Source organism: Megalobrama amblycephala, linkage group LG24 (assembly GCF_018812025.1).
Source record: "Megalobrama amblycephala isolate DHTTF-2021 linkage group LG24, ASM1881202v1, whole genome shotgun sequence".
Classification (NCBI taxonomy): Eukaryota; Metazoa; Chordata; class Actinopteri; order Cypriniformes; family Xenocyprididae; genus Megalobrama; species Megalobrama amblycephala.
Window position 1 is genome coordinate 12145071 of NC_063067.1, and position 20993 is coordinate 12166063.

The following is a 20993-nucleotide window of genomic DNA, read 5'->3' on the forward strand; positions in this document are numbered from 1 at the left end:
ATTAAGTTTGCAGTGTAAAAGGTACTCAGAACTGTTTCACTTAAAAGCCAGAATTTGCATTAAAATTTGTTGTTATTCTGGTATGACTCCACTTAATGCTGTGGACATTTTAATCAACATTCCTCAAATGTCACTTTGGACTTTTCTTGTGGCTGTTTAGAACTAATATGTAATTTCATTTCATTATTGAAATTCCTCAGCTTCTTGTTTAAGACATGGGTTCCTCCAGCACCAGTGATTTCCACACATCTAGTCCAGCCAGAGAGCATCCATGCTGGGTAGAGACAGTGAGCCAATCCACCCTCATTATCCCAGTATGAGTTTCTGGAGCCATTAAAACTCGGTGCCCTCGAGATGGTTAAGGCCGTCACCTGCTATGTCGAAGTGACAATAATGGTTCTTTGTCAATTCATTCACCATTCACCCTCTTTTCTCACTACTTCTAATTTTAAAAAGTCTTCGAAGAGCAGGAAAACGAATGGAAGCGTGAGTTGCCTAAATTGTAACTTTATAACCCAGGTACTAGCTTTTTAGGCTGAGCAAAAGCTTTTTGGGCTTATCAAATGTAAAAAAAAAAAAAAAAAAAGACATTGTTTACCACAGAACATATATGAAATAAGAGGGCATTTTTACCCCCATATTTTAAATGTCTGGAGATTTTTGGTACTTTTAGTGTCATTTTTGCTTTGTTTCCCTAATTTCCTACCCTTCCTAAAACAGTAAATCTATGGTTGTGTTTCAACTTTTTTTCACAGCCAAATTTCAGACCTTTTACAAAGCAGATCTTTGATTTACCTGTTAACAGAAATGAGTGTGCTTAGACATTAAAGAGAAACCTATGGCCTCTCACTCCCCAGGAATCCCCTCATCATGAAGGATTCAAGCTCTTGAGGGGGAAAGACACAGTGGAAGTAACCCCGAGGGAATGATTCATTAAACGAACCCTACATGTCTTCATTCAAGCTCTGTAAGGAGGGAATTAGAGTCATTTTTTTGATAAATGTGTGTGTGTGTGTGTGTGTGTGTGTTGTGTTAATCTTACACAGTATTATACTGTGTATATCCTCTAGCATTTCATTTCATCTACAATATCCATAACCAATTATGTTGACCATGGCAAATATCACGAGATGGGATTGTTCATGAAGACTAATCATTGCCAATTCTTCTCTTTACAACTTATCCGCTCATTTCAGTCTTCTCACGCAGCTAACAAATTTATACCGAAAATTAATTTGACATAGCTCAGTGACACCGGGTTCCACCTGCCGTCATTGGCTGTGTGAGAACACCGCTTCTCCTATTAAAACTTGTAAATGGAGGATCCATAGATTAAGTGTGAACTATTCAGGCTTTGTGCCACTTCAGCTGTTGATGGAGACGGGTGGGAAGGAACGAGAAAGTCCATCCACTTCCCAGCCATAACACACACCACACGGGTCTTCCATTAACACTTCTCGGTTATTAAGTTCAGATATGGTAACCGGATTTAGTACGTAATGACAGTTTTGATTAGTTGTTTCTGCTTTTTAGTGTTAATATCTTATGGGGAAATTGATATTGTGCTTTAACATTTGATATTATGGTGTAATGGTGAATTTAGTGTTTATATTAGCAATGTATGCAATAAATATTGCAGAATGACTTAAAGCCAAAATTATATTTTAAAGCTATAACATTTAACCCTAACTATTAAATTTACATTGCCATTCAAAAGTTTGGGGTCTTCAGTTTAGTTTTTAAACTGCTTCATTTTAAAGAATTTATTTTAAATATTTGTTTATATGTGCCTTATCTTTCCTTTTCAGTTTAAAAGCAGGAACACACCAAGCCGACGGTCGGCCGTCAGGCAGTTTTTCTTCGTCGGCCGACAGTTTTCTCAGTGTGATCCGCACCGTCGGCTGACGTTGATCCTCGTCTGCTTTTTTTTTTCGGCGTCGGAACTCGTCGGTCCGTCAGGCCTTCTGATCATTCTGATTGGCTGTTCAGCTACTGCCACCTGCTGGTTCGGACAGACATTTCATCTTACGCAGGCGCAGAACGGACGTGCTACTCGGCTGTCGAGCATTGGTTTGGTGTGTCAGGGCAACTTTGGACACAGAAGCTGCCGACTTGAGCCAACCCCGCAGTCTGCTTGCGTCGCCACTAGTTCGTCGGCGTCTGCTTGGTGTGTTCCTGCCTTAACACCACACATGACAAGTCTCACAGTTTTAAAAGCATTTCTCTAGAAATCTAAATGGACTCCAATGCGTGCCAGGAACCCACCCCTTTCCTTAGGAGTTAAGTTTACTTTATTTAGATGGAGAAGAACATGTGCTTTGGATGGTCTGGATATGTACTGTTCTGTATCTGTGGAAGGCCACAAACTAATCAGGAACAAACCCTAGCATCTCAAGCCAGTTCGAATTACTGGCTGAGAATTTATGGTGGCTAAAAGCCGTTCCTGTCCCTCCCTCTGAGCTGGATCCTGTGTAGGCGAGATTGGGTTGCCATTGAAATTGTTTTATCAGTTTCTCTGGAAGCCAGCCAGCATGGGAGTATAGTGTAAATCTGCAGCGATTCAAGCCTTTCCTCTGAAGTCCTCAGGAATTCGTTTTGTCAGGCCTAGTTTGGGAGAGCGAGATAAATTAGTACCCTGGGCAGCCTAGCACCATGAAATCCCACTGTTGAGAGGAAACGTAGGGAGAGATACATCTCTCAGAAAGGCATGGGGGTCAATGTTTGACCATCCAGCCAGGCGGGCACAGGTGACGGGTGATGCAATGCAAAGGAGAGAAATGAGTTTGGGTGGCTGGTGGTGCTTTACCCTAAATCTCCCCTTCCAAGATGGCAGTAAATCACGGTCACGGTGAGTGGCGGTGCACTGACCCTAAATTCCAGCCATGCTTGTCGGAATCCCCCGCTCTTTACCCGTCTAAGGTTTATGACTACACCAGGACAGCATTACAAGACAAATAACAGTCCATGTCCATAATGAAATAAAGAACCAATCCTGATGAGGTCTCACTCATGCAGAACATTTGCTGATATGGGGATTTCAGTGTCCGCTGATTTATGCGCAGCGATAAAGGGAAGTTATCCACAGTCGTAAAGCAGAGTGGATTCTTTGGGTAATTACCAGAGCGTTTTAATTCTAGAGGATTTGAGGAATGTTATTTACAATAGATTGAAGGATGGATGGCCTCATTGGTTTATAAAAGTTAGCCAAGGACACTGGCGTGCTCTCGCACAAACATACAGTCCATATATATGCTTCGGCTCGGAGTCCATTATCTATTCCCATGACTACAAACATTCATCATAGTGGTAAAAATATGTTTCACAACATACTCTCAAGGCATTCAGCCCAGATGTCCTTTATTCTCAAAGAGCATAACATGATCCCCCTCTGCAAGCCCCCTGTCCCGGGGAGACCCTATAAATAACATTATGAGCTCATCGCAAATGGTAATTAATTACAGGCAGGGGTTCCCTGCAGGAGAAGCTATGGGGTATTATGACACCCAGTCTTCCCTCAGGACCCGCAGTCACCTGTCGGGACCATGCTGGGCTTGTTTTTTCAACCTGGTTAGTATGTCCTGCTAGGATGAAATGAACACTGTGGAACCGGAGAAGTGCTGGACAAATCAACACATTAGAGACCGGAAACAGTGGCTGTCCTGCTAGTGTCTGTCTTTTTTTTCTCTGGATGTTGTACAGACTTTAGCAGTAAATCTGTTCACATCTGAATGTGTTTAACACGACACTTCCTCTACTCTGAATTCAATTAAAGATACATAAACTAGGAAAGCATGCTGGTCTTATGGTCGGTGCACTTATTTCTGTTCTGAGATTATTTGCATTACGCTGTAAGGTACGTGTCATAATTTTCAACAGCTACAAGAAGTTCTGAATTTTCTTATTTGGGGGAGAAACATGAAATAGAAAAACACAGCCTCTATGAAAATTACATCTTTGATGATAGATTTTTTTAAATATTTTTAGATGATTACCATTTTTTTATTTATTCATTTATAGTATTATATTTATAACTAAAAAATAAAAATATACAAATTGTGTGTGTGTGTGTGTGTGTGTGTGTATATAATAAAATGTTATTATTATAAAATATATTTATTATTATGTGTGTGTATGTCTGTATACAATATATCATTCTAATATTTAAACATTTACAAATATATGTATATTCGTTTTTAAATTTATATATATATATATATATATATATATATATATATATATATATATATATATATATATAAAATCAAGTTTTATGGTACTCTGCAAAGGAACTATGACATTCTCAGTTGGAAATATATCAAACTATACCTATTTTCCGGCAATAGTATTACAATCACATACCCCCCTCTGCCAATAAAGCTCCACCTTTCCCTCCCAATCCATTCACTGCAAAACAGGAACCCCAAAGCAGAATCAACACCCCTGGATAACACTGCCAAACTAAACACAACAGGTGTCCTTGTGACAAAACCAACAAAGGCCTGTTGTCACCGCCAAGAGTGCTAAATTTACGAGCATCTCTTTGAGAGTATAAAAAAGACTAGTGTGTACTCAAGAAAACAATGGCACTAGATTTAACAGAGATGAACCATCAAAAATATCTCATTAATGTAAGTATATATATTTAATATGTTTTATATTAAATATATGCATTTTTGTGCCCTTACTTTATACACCAATTCTTAGCAAGGAAAACAAATATATCCAATAGTTGGAATTTCTTAAAATATTTTTTTTTGTTTTCTTTTCTTTTATTCCAGGAAACAGTTGCCATGAAGAGAAATGTTGAAGAGAGGAAATGTGCATCCTCTGTATCTCCGATTCTACAGAAACCACTTCCTTATTACCCCCCAAAAAACAAAGTGTTTTCCTTCTCTTACATGAGCCTCTTGTTTCTCTTGACCCGAGGGCTTGATTTCTCCCTCTGAGGCACACAGGAAACAGTCCCTTCACCCTGAATCACCCTTCTATATATCCCAACCCTCAGCATGATCTTTCTCTGTGTTTCCAATGATTTCATGTGACTTGTGAATGGGCCTCTTGTGGGGTAATTTAGTGGTAAATTATTCTCCATCTCTCTTCTCTGTTGTGCTCTCATTCTCTATCTCTGCAACTTACACTGTTGTCATTTTAGCTTGGGTATTATCATCCATCAAAGGTAATTCGATCACTAGTGGTCAGGAGAGTCAAATTGCTGTTTACACCTGGTATTAACAGGCGTCTCAAATGTGTTTGCTGTTATGACGTGATCAGATTTCGTCAATTCAACACATCCAACAGTCCACATAAAAGTCCAGAGAAGATGTAAAAATGCATATTATATATATATATATACAGTACAGTCCAAAAGTTTGGAACCACTAAGATTTTTAATGTTTTTAAAAGAAGTTTCGTCTGCTCACCAAGGCTACATTTATTTAATTAAAAATACAGTAAAAAACAATTTAAAATAACTGTGTACTATTTAAATATATTTGACAAAGTAATTTATTCCTGTGATGCAAAGCTGAATTTTCAGCATCGTTACTCCAGTCTTCAGTGTCACATGATCCTTCAGAAATCATTCTAATATGCTGATTTGCTGCTCAATAAACATTTATGATTATTTTCAATGTTGAAAACAGTTGTGTACTTTTTTTTTCAGGATTCCTTGATGAATAGAAAGTTTAAAAGAACAGCATTTATCTGAAATACAAAGCTTCTGTAGCATTATACACTACCGTTCAAAAGTTTGGGGTCAGTAAGAATTTTTATTTTTATTTTTTTTTAAAGAAATTAAAGAAATGAATACTTTTATTCAGCAAGGATGCATTAAATCAATCAAAAGTGGCAGTAAAGACATTTATAATGTTACAAAAGATTAGATTTCAGATAAACACGGTTCTTTTGAACTTTCTATTCATCAAATAATCCTGAAAAAAATATTGTACGCAAATATTTTGTACAATTGCACACATTAAATGTTTCTTGAGCAGCAGATCAGCATATTAGAATGATTTCTGAAGGATCATGTGACACTGAAGACTGGAGTACTGATGCTGAAAATTCAGCTTTGCATCACAGGAATAAATTACTTTGTGAAATATATTCAAATAGAAAACAGTTATTTTAAATTGTAATAATATTTCACAATATTACTGTTTTTACTGTATTTTTAATTAAATAAATGTAGCCTTGGTGAGCAGACGAAACTTCTTTTAAAAACATTAAAAATCTTAGTGGTACCTTAGTGGTACGGAAAGTATTCAGACCCCCTTAAATTTTTCACTCTTTGTTATATTGCAGCCATTTGCTAAAATCATTGAAGTTCATTTTTTTTCCTCATTAATGTACACACAGCACCCCATATTGACAGAAAAACACAGAATTGTTGACATTTTTGCAGATTTATTAAAAAAGAAAAACTGAAATATCACATGGTCCTAAGTATTCAGACCCTTTGATCTTCTGATCATCCTTGAGATGGTTCTACACCTTTATTTGAGTCAAGCTGTGTTTGATTATACTGATCGGACTTGATTAGGAAAGCCACACACCTGTCTATTTAAGACCTTACAGCTCACAGTGCATGTCAGAGCAAATGAGAATCATGAGGTCAAAGGAACTGCCTGAAGAGCTCAGAGACAGAATTGTGGCAAAGCACAGATCTGGCCAAGGTTACAAAAAAATTTCTGCTGCACTTAAGGTTCCTAAGAGCACAGTGGCCTCCATAATCCTTAAATGGAAGACGTTTGGGACGACCAGAACCCTTCCTAGAGCTGGCTTGGCCGTCCGGCCAAACTGAGCTAGGTAAGAGAGGTAAAGAAGAACCCAAAGATCACTGTGGCTGAGCTCCAGAGATGCAGTCGGGAGATGGGAGAATATGGGGTGCTGTGTGTACATTAATGAGGAATTTTTTTTTTAAATTTGCTGCAATATAACAAAGAGTGAAAGATTTAAGGGGGTCTGAATACTTTCCATACCCACTGTGTATATATATATATGACATTTTTATTACATTTTTCACTTTTTTTTCATTGTATAAATCAGTCTTCATAGTTGAAAATAAATTGCTGTCTACCTATTAAGAAATGGGACTCTTGCAAGGGGATCAGAATATGGGGATCTGTTAAATCAAAATGTTTGAAAATCAGTGAATGTTGATTTCAGAAGTCTTGTGCATTTATATGCATCCACTTTTCCACATTTTCCATTCACATAGAACTCTTTTAAAGCCATACTCAACCAGTTTGAAACAATTATTTTGGTGGAGTGATAATGTATTAGGTCAATATTTGGTCTTTCAAGTCATGCATTTCTTACTACCTCCAAATTTGGTTTGAGTGATCGTATCACAGATGTTTTGGATCATGTTTACACCTTTATTTATTGCTGTCCACTTGTGATTAGTTCACCCAAGATGTATCTAGTCTAAACATGGTCTTTGTCTAAAAAAGTTGTTTGTTGTTCTCTGATCTGCTATCTAGTAAAGGAAGCATTTGGGTATTGCATCACTGACCAGCTCCTGTGTGACCCGGTGGTGACCCTTTTGCCCTGTTTGTATCTTTGTCTGTCCATCTTTACCTCCTTTAGATGTTGATTTGAAACTATAAACATCTTAAATCACTCAATAACGGTATCTTCAGCAACTCTTCTAATCTAGAATGTATCACATGTCAGATAAATAGCTCATGTGGTCAGACAAGAAATCAGAAATGACAAGCTGCGGTCATCTACCCCCAAACTGACCACGTTCACCCTAATGGTGTGAATGCCTTAAGCAACCCTGAGAAACTAAAATCTGCCCTTATACTTTCTCACGATAACATCTTCTCATGAACGGATCCTTCCTCCCACAAACTCTCACTCCTAATTTGTCTTCTCCCTTACAGGATGATCAAGGAATAAACAGACCGACATCAGCATGATGATAGACGTTTAAAGACGAGATCAACAGGCACCAGAGTCTCCTTCTCAGCATTCCCTTTACCCATATCTCTCACGCCAATGGAGGAATTCTCAGCACTCCCTTTCTATGTGACCCCATGATGCAATGGTCTTCATGCACTGAAATGATTTCATGGCCAAAGCATTAATGAGATGATGTCACTTCACACCCCAAAACCTCATTTCAGCAACGCCACGGTTTTCCGCTGACATCACCGTGCAGAATTCATGTCAGGCGAGGCCCCTGAGAACAGATGCACTCAGGTCCCGTAAATAGAAGAGTGTTGAGCTAATTTGAAGTATACACTGAAGAGGCAACAGATGTAACTCTCATGACAGCGATGCAAAACGTTTCTGCCGAAAACAAGGTCACGCCTGCGGCAGGACACATCTCAGATAGCAGAGGAATGCTGAGAGATCAGCACAGGAAAAGAGTTCATCGAGTTTCTATGACATTGTTGCCAAAAGTTAATCGTAATTCTCTTTAGCTAATGAGTCGTAACCTTAAATGTTTTTAAAGTCAACAAGAAATGGCATTCAAAACCCACTTTCCTTCTGTAATTGGAATATTTTTGTATGTAGGAAGGTACTTTAGTATATAAAGTGGTAATTGATTGGATTATGAAAAGTGGGAGGTACATACCAGAACAGAGTCAGACCTCATCTCATTTGTAGGTATTCATATGTTTATCCTTACATATTTGTACATTTGGATATGTGATGAAATGTGGGAGTATAGGGTATATATGTCAAACATTGCTTGACCAAACCGAAACCCTGGTCTCATCACATCTGCTTGTCAGAGAAAGTGTTAACAGCAGTATGAACTGACAGCAATATCTATAGACTTTTAAGGTAATCAGCGAACCTACCTAGTTCACGTTGTTATTGGTGTTTTATTCTAATAGATATCTAAACATTAGTGTGAAGAAGAAAAATGAAAATCTGCATATGTGAGGGACATCAGTTATGTTCATCTTTGCTCGCTCCTTTTAAGTTATCTTGAATAAAAGTTAATTTTTTCACGAAGCACATACAAAAGACCTAACCATGAAGTGATGCGATCTGATTTACAGAATACGAAGTTAAGTTACCCTATTGAAAACATCTAAAATGTGTAAGTATTTTTTTTTCCCTTTGACCATGAAATCATTTCAGCGCTTTTCATCACAGATTCACATAGAAAGGGAATTGTCAAATTAGTCAAATGTGATTCAGGTATTATATACATATCAGTATTAATGCTTCACTAATTAATTCTAGTAATGCTAAAAAAAAATACTTTAAACATTACACAGGAATTTAAAGATAAGTATTAGAATTAAAATTATAACATTTTTATAAGCGTTAAAATTTTACAAACAAAGAGTGAGTAAACATAACTTGGGAATTTCTAATTATGCGGCCACCAAGAATTGTGTGTAGCCTTTACTTGAAAATATTCTGTTAAATTTGCTATCAATTTCTATTTCATAGCTTATTTAAAATAAATCCTTACCTACTTCAAAAAAAAAAAAAATCAGTGTGAAACATCACAAACACCCACTTTTGAGGAGGTTTTTCACCAGATTTTAGAGGCTGAAGGTCAAGATCACCCTCAAGACCATCATGACCTTTTTTCTAATTAATCGTTATTTTCTATTATTATTGTAACATTTTAACTTTATCTGGCATTTAACTTAAAGGTGCAATATGTAAAATTTTATGTCCGCTAGAGGTCGCTAGAGGCCTATTCAAAACAAAGGCGTAGCTTGAGGTTTGAGCGCAGAATCTTGGGACATGTGGTCTTCACCTCACAGCCAGTGGAAAAGGATCGGGATAGGACTCGGGCAGAAATCATGTTCATGGATGCGATTATTAACTTTACTGTAGTATGAAGCAGAGCAGGGCCGAGTGTTGTGGGAGCTGAACAAGGCCGCTGGAGCGATTGCGCAATACACGCCTCACGAGCAGCGGAACTTTTATTATGCCACAGTCGCCGGCGCCGCTTCCGCTTTTCCGGTCATGAGTATGAGGTAACGCAGCTCTGTTTATCATATTAGATACATTTGATTGTGTTGAAAATTATGTTATAACGTTACTCTGTGCGTTCACTCAGCGGCTGCTGTGAGACACTTGTTGCACACTGCAGTAAACTAGATCGATTTTAGAATATCATATTAAATGCTGGATGGCTTGTGTTGATGGCATGGAATAAATGGCATGGAATTAATTTTAAAATGTATTGTATGATGGAGAAAATGCTGTATTACTGTTAATAAAAATAAAGCTGCTTGACAAAACAGTGTTTTTCTCTGAGGCATGGTAAAGCATGGTACTCGCAAGTTTTCCCCTTGTCTATTAAAACATGTAATATATTAAAGCGTCTTTGGTGTTTCCGTGGTTTCTACAAAATAAAACCGGAAACCGAGGGTAACGTGGGTATGACGCAATTGAAAGACGACTTGGTTAAAATTGCAATTTTCTCAAGATTTACAAATAGTTGGAATCATTTGGGATATTGTAAGTACTCAAGTGAACAAAATATATAACACTGGCCTAGTGGTTCTTGGATATTTTACTGCAAAATTCTTACATATTGCAGCATTAACTGCATTATTTCTAGACTAGGTGAGGTCAGCTCAAGGGATAGTCATTTCAGAGCAACATGATGACAAACTGTGCACATTAAGGCCAGGAACTTGCATTAAGAAGTAAATAAGGTAAAGTTTGATTTCAAGTTAACTTTAAACTCTCAGCTAGGGAGGGTTGCCATTGGTCGTGTCTCCTGAGGTCTCCCTCTAGCACACCATAAAAGGCCGGGGGCATGACTTATACACCATACTGCAGCTAATTACATACCTCTCTCATCATTCATCTGCATGATGTCAGCACATCCCTCCTGTGTTTTGGGATCTACAGCAGAGTGAGTTGATCATGATATGTCTCATGAGAGCCACTTTAAAAGGGGTTTATGTATAAAATAATCAGCTTTTTCATGAAAAATGTGAGTAGGCGAGTTAGATTTTCCTTTAACATGTAATTTACTGTGCGACCTTCTTTGTTTTCCTTTGGAAGTGAAGATGTCATTTGTTAGGTAATGTAAAAACTATTTGGAAGAGATTACAGCTGTATTGTTTTCAAAAGGCACTCCATCGCCACGAGTGTTTACACATCAGTGTTGTCAGAACAATGGGAGGCACTGAGACTCATGAAAAACTACAAAGAACGAGATGGCAGGGAATAAAGATGAAAATGGATATGTGAGGCAACACCAGTGAGAAATGGATCGAAAGAAGGCCTCTTCCCAGCAAGGTACAATTTACACAAGAATTTACACTATTTGGAGCATAGCAGGCAAATCCCTATGGAAAAAAAGACTAGTTTGCAGCAAGAAATATAAAGAGGGAAGATAAAGATCAGTATGTGTATCAGACACTTACTATAACTCCCATTTATCTCTTTAAAAACGTCTTTCTCTTTCCTACACATCTGTTCTTGTGTACTAATCTTGTTTATTCTTAAAACTCAGCATTGTGTACTATGAATATTGTTGGCTCCTATGACCATTTGCTTGTTATTTTCCTCATTTTAAAGTCACTTTGTATAAAAGCGTACGCTAAATAAATAAACATAAACGTATCTGAATGTGTATCACGTTATTTAATGATCATATAGAGTGCAACAGTGTATCCCTGCCTACTTTTTCAGCAGCGCTGGTTCTGTAAGTATTTTGCCATTCATTTTTCCAATAGGGATTTAAAAAAAGTCTTTGTTAAAGCATTATAACCCATTAACCAGGCCAACCAGCTACGAAGTGAATCATAACATTTATATGAATCAAAAAATTATTTGAAAATCAGACAAAAATACAAAATACGAGGGTACAAGGTACAAGACTGTGTACTTAAAGGCTTTAGTGAGGCAAAGAACTACAATCCCATTAACCATTGAGAACAGCATAATCAAATTAAAAATGGTGAAGAGATATAAAACTACTCTTTTAAAATGTTGATTATATATCAACATATTACGTCATTTACAGTGCTTCATGGGAGTAAGATGGAGCTAAAGAGCTCTTTTGGCATGTTTAGCTTTTTTCGACTGATTAGTGTTTTTTAGTTTTTTAGTTAGAATTAGTTTTTTCGACTGATTAGCTCATCAACTGACCACAGGGGTTCCTCAGGGTTCTTGGACCCCTCCTCTTCTCCATTTACACTACATCACTTGGTCCCATCATTCAGGCACATGGTTTCTCCTACCATTGCTATGCTGATGACACACAACTCTTCCTTTCATCCCACAGTAGCTGCTCGAATCTCAAGCTGTCTGGCGGACATCTCGGCATGGATGAAAGAACATCATCTACAGCTCAACCTGGCTAAGACTGAGCTTCTTGTCTTCCCTGCCAATCCGACTCTAAATCACAATTTCAGCATCCAGCTTGGCACATCCTCAATTACTCCATCAAATTCGGCCAGAAATCTTGGGAGTGATCCTTGATGACCAACTGTCCTTCAAAGACCACATTGCAAAGACAGCTCGGTCATGCAGATTTTCACTATTCAACATCAGGAAAATTAGGCCCTTTCTAACAGAACATGCAACACAACTTCTCATCCAGGCTCTGGTCATTTCTAGGCTTGATTACTGCAATGCTCTTCTGGCTGGACTGCCATCATGCACAATCAAACCTCTACAAATGATTCAGAACGCTGCAGCACGTCTCGTCTTTAACGAGCCCAAAAGAGCCCACGTCACGCCTCTCTTCACTTGCTGCTCGCATCAAATTCAAGGCGTTGACGCTTGCTTACAGATCTACCACAGGCTCAGCACCCTCCTACTTCCACTCACTCTTACAAGTCTACACTCCTACCAGAAGCCTACGGTCTTCAAAGGAGCGAAGGCTTGTGGTACCGTCACAGAGAGGCGCGAAATCCCTCTCCAGGACATTCTCATTCAATGTCCCTTGCTGGTGGAATGATCTTCCTGCCTTCATCCGGAACGCTGAATCCCTGACAACATTCAAAAGACAGCTGAAAACTCATCTCTTCCGTGAGCACTTAACCTCATCTCATCTTCTCATTTATTGTGAGCACTTCTTGTCTATTTGCCTCGTCATGACAACTCGCTTGTTGTATTCCTCACTTGTAAGTTGCTTTGGATAAAAGCGTCTGCCAAATGAATAAATGTAAATGTAAATGTAGTGTAATTTTCTGCAGAGCATCATGGGTAATGTAGTTTTTCACCACAAATTCCGCTGTTCAACATGATTATTTTAAAAATAAGTTGAAATAATGCGGGCTGACGGCTTCAACAGAAGTAAATGCTACCTATAACAGCCTCATAGCTCACTGTAGGGCTATATTTAAAGATGTATAAATTTATTTCCCTATGGAGAAAATGAATGGAGTTTTTACTTCCGGAACCCAACTGTTGCACTCTATTTTCTGCGGAATTTGATGAAATTCATTTGATGAATATCACATTTCATCCAAATTAAAATTGACCCTTAATAATGTTCTTAATAGATTTTGTGAGATTCATCCTTTCACACAAACTCTTATGACTCCTATAGACATTTTTCTTTTCAGGAAACTTTACTTCAGCTGATGTGCAGCTGTTTTCTGGATCCCCTTGGAAAACCTTGGCTATGTTGTCATGTTCTGCCTTTGTTAAGTTCCTTTCTTATTTTCCTGCACGACAGCCGTGTGCTTGCAAATATATGACATAATTGATTTCATATGGTTTTAGTACCTCTGTAGTACCTCTGCTGAAATGTAGGCTACAAAAGAAGATTTTCAATACTGTAACATCAGTTGTCATCAAACAATATATGTTAGGATTTGATGTGCATTTTTTTGTCAATAATATGACAGAAACTCCAACTGTGATATGACATCTCAGGGTTCAGCGCTCCAAGTCACCCATAATTTACATCATATGGGTGGATCGTCGTTGTGTGATTCATAGATCTCCCCCTGCCTTCAAAATGAGGAAGTACAGCATGACAATAGCCCCTTTTCTGGTCCCAGAAATAAAATCTGCTTTAGAAAGGGAAATGTCACTTACCACAACTTCCGTTCACAGCTGCCTTAGGTTGCTAAGGGAATATTTCGGTACAAATAAACACTCAGAAATTAGTTAGAAACTAGATGTGATTTAGGAGGAGAGGAAATAGCATCTATCTATCTGAGAGGTTCTAACATCCATTCAGGAACTTTTAATTGACTGTAATGTCCTATACAGCAGTTAATATGTTGCTATAACCACAAGTAACAACAAAGCAACAAGTGGCTGTTAGCAGCAAAACTGTTTACAAAATGAGTCACTACTAGCATAGTTCAGTGCACAGTACTTACAACACAAATGTCTCCACTCACCAATATTTTTTCAGCTGTCATGGTAGCCTTTGTGTTTTTTCCTCCATTGATCCTTATGTTACTTCTCTGGAACAAGAACATGAAGTTGTTTCCGTTGCCTGTGTAGGAAACTTTCTAAGTTCCACGAGAAAACACTGAATGGAAAAAGGCATGCACCTTATTTAGTTATTTAGCCCAAACAATTTTGAGGCTTAAATTGTGTTTATTTAGTCATTTTTAGTAATGTTTCTATTGTCAGGAATTGATATAATAGTGTGACATAAGAGGGAGCTTGATGTGATAACAACATAAATTATGACACAGCAAAATTATGTATAATTTCTGTGCAAACACTGGCTATGATGCAGATGGTTTCCTGGGATCACTATAGGGGCTTTCGCACATGAGGAACCTTTTCACAATTCCTAGAACTACTGGCGGAAGTACCCAGATTTTGCAGTGTTCGCACCGCAGGAACTAGGAATGATTTTAGTTCTAGGAACTCCTGTGGGAACTAAATTAGCTCCTAATTCAGAGTAGGGTCTAAACCAGCACTATAGGAACTATCAGTGATGTAAGTGTACGTTGATTGGTCAAACACGTCAAACACTGGCACCCGGCATTTTTAAATAGCCATGTAAACATATTTATTTCACGAACATGTGGTTTCTAAGGAGAGCCGAGGGGTTGATAGCATGTTGCTATGAGGTTGTTAGGGATTCCTGGGGTGGTTAGGTGGTTATTGACTGGTTAAAGAACCAATACCTAAGTCTATTACCTTTGTCTCTATATGACTCTAATATGGCTTAAGTCCCTCCTTTAACACATATCTGTGGTATTTTTCTGACTATATATATATATATATATATATATATATATATATATATATATATATATATATATAAAGAGAGAGAGAAATAAGAAATAAGAAACCTAAACTAAAATTTAAATAAAAGCTCATTTAAATATTTATAAATACTGTAATAGTATATAAGTAATACTAACAGTGGCTCTAGCAAGCACCACTAATAATAATTAGGGATATGTCATATTGGCTTGGTCATTCAGTATTTGCAGCTCTGTGACAAATTCTTAACACTAAACAGAATAATCACCAACATTGACATTCAGACCACCATTAAGTTTTTTTTTTTTCCAGCTAGAAACTATTTTCCATTTGTCAACCAGCCTCTTTCTGCCAAGTTCTTAACTTGCTTATTCATTTTACAAGTGCATAAAATAGCAAAAAGTACCTTTCCATCATTCTTGAGTCACACTTTTACAACTTTACCTCTTTCCTCACATGTTAAGTTTTCCTCCATTCATTGTGTTCCAGAGGGAGGTTTTAAATCTATTCTGAGTGTGGATGTTGGAGTGAACTGACTGGATTCAATGGGAGGTGTTGTATCATTCCCTTTGTAAGCGGTACAGAATTCTCTCAGGCTGCAGTTATGAAGGAAATTATTGTGGCTCATCAGACTTTCTGAAGCTCTGACAGAGAGCTGACTGTGATCAGCAGAGAGCATTGTTTTGAATTACTGGATGGCAGTGGCGTAACTTTGTTTTAGAAAGTGGGTGGGACAGGAATGTGTGTGGTGGGGGGTTGTATTGTAATTGTATCATTACAATAATAAATGCACAAAATTTATTGACATAGACCTCATGTTTAATATGATAGTTTCATCCTTATATCTACTATAATACAATATATTGTTAGTCCCGAGAGTATTTACGTTAGCCAATAAATATGTGAATCCGTACTTAATATTAGATTGTCCTAATGGACTAGTGGTAGAATTTTTGTTCAGCGTGCCAGAGGTTCTGGGTTGTAATCCACCCTTGTGTGATTTATTTTATTTTTTTCTCATTAAAACCAAAGATGTTCATCAGTGGTTGTATATCAAGAGCAAGGCACACATATGCCTTTTGTTTTGTGATTTCACCGGAACGAATAGAGTCTCCGGCCGCAACAGCGTTAAGCGATAGATTGAAGCGTTCGTTCGCGTGAAGACTGCGCAGTGTGCATGAGCGCCAGAGAACACTATTGCACCACTGATAACAGCTGCAACGAACACTCAACATGATTTAAAAAAAACACATCCCAGCACCAGATCCCCTCTTATTTAACACAAATGAATGAACTGCTAATCATATAGAGATGTTTATTTTGTATTAGATGTTTTTAATATGATGTTTCAAAAAGTGGTGGGGACAATATCGACCCTGGTAAAAAGTGGTGGGTACATGTCCCACCCGTCCCACCTGCAAATTACGCCTATGCTGGATGGTCTTTTTTTTTTTTAGATATACAGACTGATGAAACCCTTTCAACCTCAAAGTGCTTTGGTGATCACTGAACTTGTAATCGATAATTATTTTTTAGCTTGTCAACAATCCAATTGATCAGCTGATGATGTCTTTCTGGGAGAAAAAAAATCAGTAGATAAAAACTCCAAAAAACTGTTTTAAAAGTTGTTAGTTGTGAAAATTACAAGATCTAGTGCCATTCCCTCACAACCTCATTTTCATCTGTTAAATTCAATATGGCGTCTAGCCTGACCAGATTGGTAAGGACTTATGCCACGTTCCAGGCAACCCGTAACCTGTGTTTTTCCAACCTTCTACCCGTGAAAGTGCACTGGAACAGCAGTCAAAGCCGTTACTTCCCACCCGTGAACTAGATCGATGTACTTCCAGTTACAGGTTCTGACGTCACATAGCCCGCGAAACAACAATGGCAGCTACGGATGCGGTGTTTATGCAAGTGCACGGTAAAATAACGTGAAATACAAGGTATAACAGCCTCTCTTGCCTTATGCGCCGTTATCCTCATCTGTTTCCCTCAAATAAGCAAGGAGTAAGCACCTTTGGCGATAGAAATAATTGTTAATGAGCATAAGCCCCGTACGGTCCGCCATGTTAGTTTGATTACACTTTTACGCAGTTTGGCGTGACTTTCCTGGAACGCTACAAAGCCGTGAGTCGTGATTTGAAGCCGTGACTTACAGGCTCAAAAACCTGCCTGGAACGCAGCATACCTCAACTGAGAAGAAAGGTGTTTTCACAGTAGTATTACAAATGGATTAATGATGCCTGTTTCAAACCTCATACAAAGGCAGCACGTCGGCTTATTTATTTTGGCGCCCATAATTACATCATTCATACTGCCCGCGTAAACAGCTCGAGCGTCTCTGTGGTGCCCATTTTGCCGCGCATAATGCGCTGAACTCTGCAGAAAACGTTGGAAATGCAAAATAAACCTATTTATCAACATAATATTTTGCAATATAGGCTTTTAAAAAGTAACCTAAAATATCATGGCGAAATACTCGCCTACTCTTTGAAGGAAAAATGTCGGGCTTGATGCAAGTTCCACGCGCAGCGACCAGCACAAACACGGTCTATTCAGATTATGCAGTTCATGACTATAGTTTGGTGTTTGGCTTCGGTTAATTACCATTTGGATATAAATGTGGTCCGGCTCCTCGTGTAAATTAGATTTCATGACGAGCTGGTTATCATTTTATTCAGTCACTACTTGAATAAAAGTTTGTCAAACAATATTTATGGCTTTGCGCTGGGAAGCCCCGCCCACAGTGAAATCTCATAGGTTCAAAATACTGTTCCACATAATTAACCACTAAACAAAAATATATTCTGAATGTCCGTTTTTGTTTCACTTTGCGTTGTATTTGCTCTTTCAGTGTGGAGAGACAAATTAATTGTCAATTAATTGTAACTTGCATAAGAGTTGTTTAGTATCTTTTTAACGACGACAATGATAATTGTAACAATTATAATTAAAAAGACAAAGGAAAAACGCTATAGGAACTCAAAAATGTCAAGGATCACAAAGTCAAATAGGCCTAGGCTACTTTTTTTCCTGTAAATGTGATCAGCCCTGACGCATACCTCAGCTTATCTAAACCTGCTACTGAATGTTCAGGTGTTCTTCACGTCATTCTGTCTTGTTATTCAGCAAATAGACTTTGGCATTTCCTTAACATTGCATTGTATTGCAAAGTCATTGGTACTTACACTATCTGCATTCCTTCGGCTCTTCCGTCTTTTGGAAGCGCGACACAATGGTGAAGCCGAGACAGGAAGTGATGAATGACTGACAAATCTCCCTTATTTCTTCATGAATATTGCTCAGATCCTGTTATGCTGACATATTAGTGTCATACATATATAAGTGATAAGAATAAGTGATATGTGCCGGCAGTGTTGTTGCTAAAATTAATGATTTTTATAACTTAAATTGAAAATGCTTCAAAAGGCATGCACACGAACTTCCTTATATAGGTATAGCCTAATCAAAGATTCCTTCAGAAAAAAAATCAATTCAATTCACTTTTATTTGTTTAGCGCTTTTCACAATATCGTTTCAAAGCAGCTTTACAGGAAAATGCATTACATTACAATTTAGAGTAAACCAAATGCGAAAACACTTTCTCTCCTTTAGTAGACTTAGATATCATAAGTTCTATCAAAAGTCCATTTTTTTTGTTTGTTTTTTTGTTTCTAAAATAAAGAGCGTGATAGATTGTTGAACGATAGAACATTGGTTTAATATACAGGAGCTAAATCATTTGGGGCCTTATAGATCAGTAGCAGTATTTTGCAATCAATACAGAACTTAAATAACCAGTGCATGATAAAATTGGGGTTATATATTTTTATACATGTTCTGTAGCTTAGCAATGTTTCTGAGGTGGAAAAAGGCTGTTTTTGAAACATATGAAATATGATTTTTGAAAGACAAGTTGCTGTTTAATATAACGCCCAGGTCTTTTACTGTAGAGGATAGAGTACATCCTTCTAGATGCAAATTATATTCAAAGAGATTCTGTGTACAGGTTTTTGGTCCAATAAGTAATACCTCAGAATTTAACAGAAGAAAATTACTGGTCATACAATATTTTATGTCTTTAGCACACTCTGTCAACTTGGATAATTTAGAGATTTCATCTAGTAGTGATAAAATATATAACATGAAATATATTTCATAGTAGTGATGAAATATAAATCGTTCCTAGTATCATCAGTAGCATATCAGTGGAAACTAATTGCATGTTTTCAAATAATATTACCAGCAAGTATGTATTTTGAAAATGTGTATATTGAAAATAGCAGAGGGCCTAAAACAGACCCTTGTGGCACTCCATAATTTACTGACGTTAACTCGGATAATTCCCTGTTTAAATAAACAAAATGGTAACAGAGTTAAGTACAATCTAAACCACCTTAATGCTGACCCTGAATACCAGTGTAATTTTGTAATCTATCTAAGAGTATGCCATGATCTCTAGTGTCGAACGCAGCACTAAGATAAAGCAAAACTAGTATTGAGATGCAGCCTTGATTAGAAGCTAGAAAGTCATTTGTAATTTTAACAAGCACACTTTCTGTGCTATAATGCTGGCCTGAATCCTGACTGAAAATTTTCATATCTCTTTTCTTTTTTTTTGCAAGAAAGAGCACAATTGAGTAGACATTTTCTTAAAGTTTTTTTGAACTTTATCTAAAGTCAGTGTTTTATATTTAGATGTGCTAAAATCCAACAAAATCGTAAGTGAAAGGCAGATAGGCCAATCAGTAGCTGGGGACATCACAACATTTTAGCAACATTTTAAGCTTTGTGTGGCAATATTTTCCACTGCTAAAGCATACAGGAAGAGAATGCAGACAAAGAGGCATTTGGTCACTGTACCCACCAAGCTGTTTCCTCCCATTCAGGGGATACAGGAAAATTTAATTGTTCTCCAGGCAAGGCATGAAGTGATGTTGAAAAGATGGTTGCAATTTTATTAGTAGTTGTCAAAGCAGATAAAATACAGACTTGAATTCAATTTGTATGATTAACAGACATTGGCTTAATTCCTTCCTTTGCTAAAATTAAATGATAAAATTAAAAGTGCACATTGTGCAACAAGGCACGTTGAACCTTAATATAAACCTGGGCTGTGTTTCTCAAAAGCACCAAGAGCTAAGTTGACCATAGAGACCATTGGTGGCACTGGTTCTATGATAGGCTAAGATGCTTTTGGGAAACGCAACCCCGGTCCTTCCCCAGATGCAATTCTTCTACAGTATGTCAGGAACTTTCCTCAGGCCATCCCTTCCTCTTTCACTCTGAATGACTGTGTGGAACATTGGAGACGTTCATGTGTTTATTGAAAGCCCTGTATGGTTTCACAGCATGTCGGTGATGCTATCATCATTACTCACATTCTCTAACCAAAAACAGTTTTGTGTGAACGTTAAAGTGATAAATGACTAAAAGTGAGAAAGCTGAACTGAAAGACTTTGCGCTGGTTTAACAGTCGGCCTCTGGGGTGTGAATAAACTGAAGATGACTGCAAACAACAAGGTGTTGGAATGCCTTGGTAGAACTCATATTTGTCATAGTTAAATTCAGAGGCTGAGGACAAATTATATATATATATATATATATATATATATATATATATATATATATATATATATATATATATATATATAATTGAGATTTGGGACACTTTTTGCCATTGAAATGGCAAGGAAACGTGAATTCACCCCTATATATAAAAAAATAGGTCTGCAGTTAATACATTTTCCATATTCATGGATTATTTTTGGTTCAGTAGCAAAGAACAAGGGAAAACAGTGAACAAGACAGGAAATTTCATCCCCTCATGCAGAATAAGGTTTATGTCTGAGAAAGAG

At 37.5% G+C, this 20993-nt stretch overlaps 1 long non-coding RNA gene across 1 annotated transcript in view; it reads right to left on the reverse strand.

The window, feature by feature from the left end:
* The window catches only part of LOC125260591, a 33741-nt gene extending 12988 nt beyond the window's left edge, over positions 1 to 20753 (reverse strand). The window contains exons 1-2 of the long non-coding RNA XR_007183083.1: positions 18324 to 20753; positions 14307 to 14440 (exon numbers count right to left, since the gene is read on the reverse strand). This is a non-coding gene — a long non-coding RNA (uncharacterized LOC125260591). The remainder of the gene's footprint in view (positions 1 to 14306; positions 14441 to 18323) is intronic.
* Between the last annotated feature and the right edge of the window lie 240 nt (positions 20754 to 20993).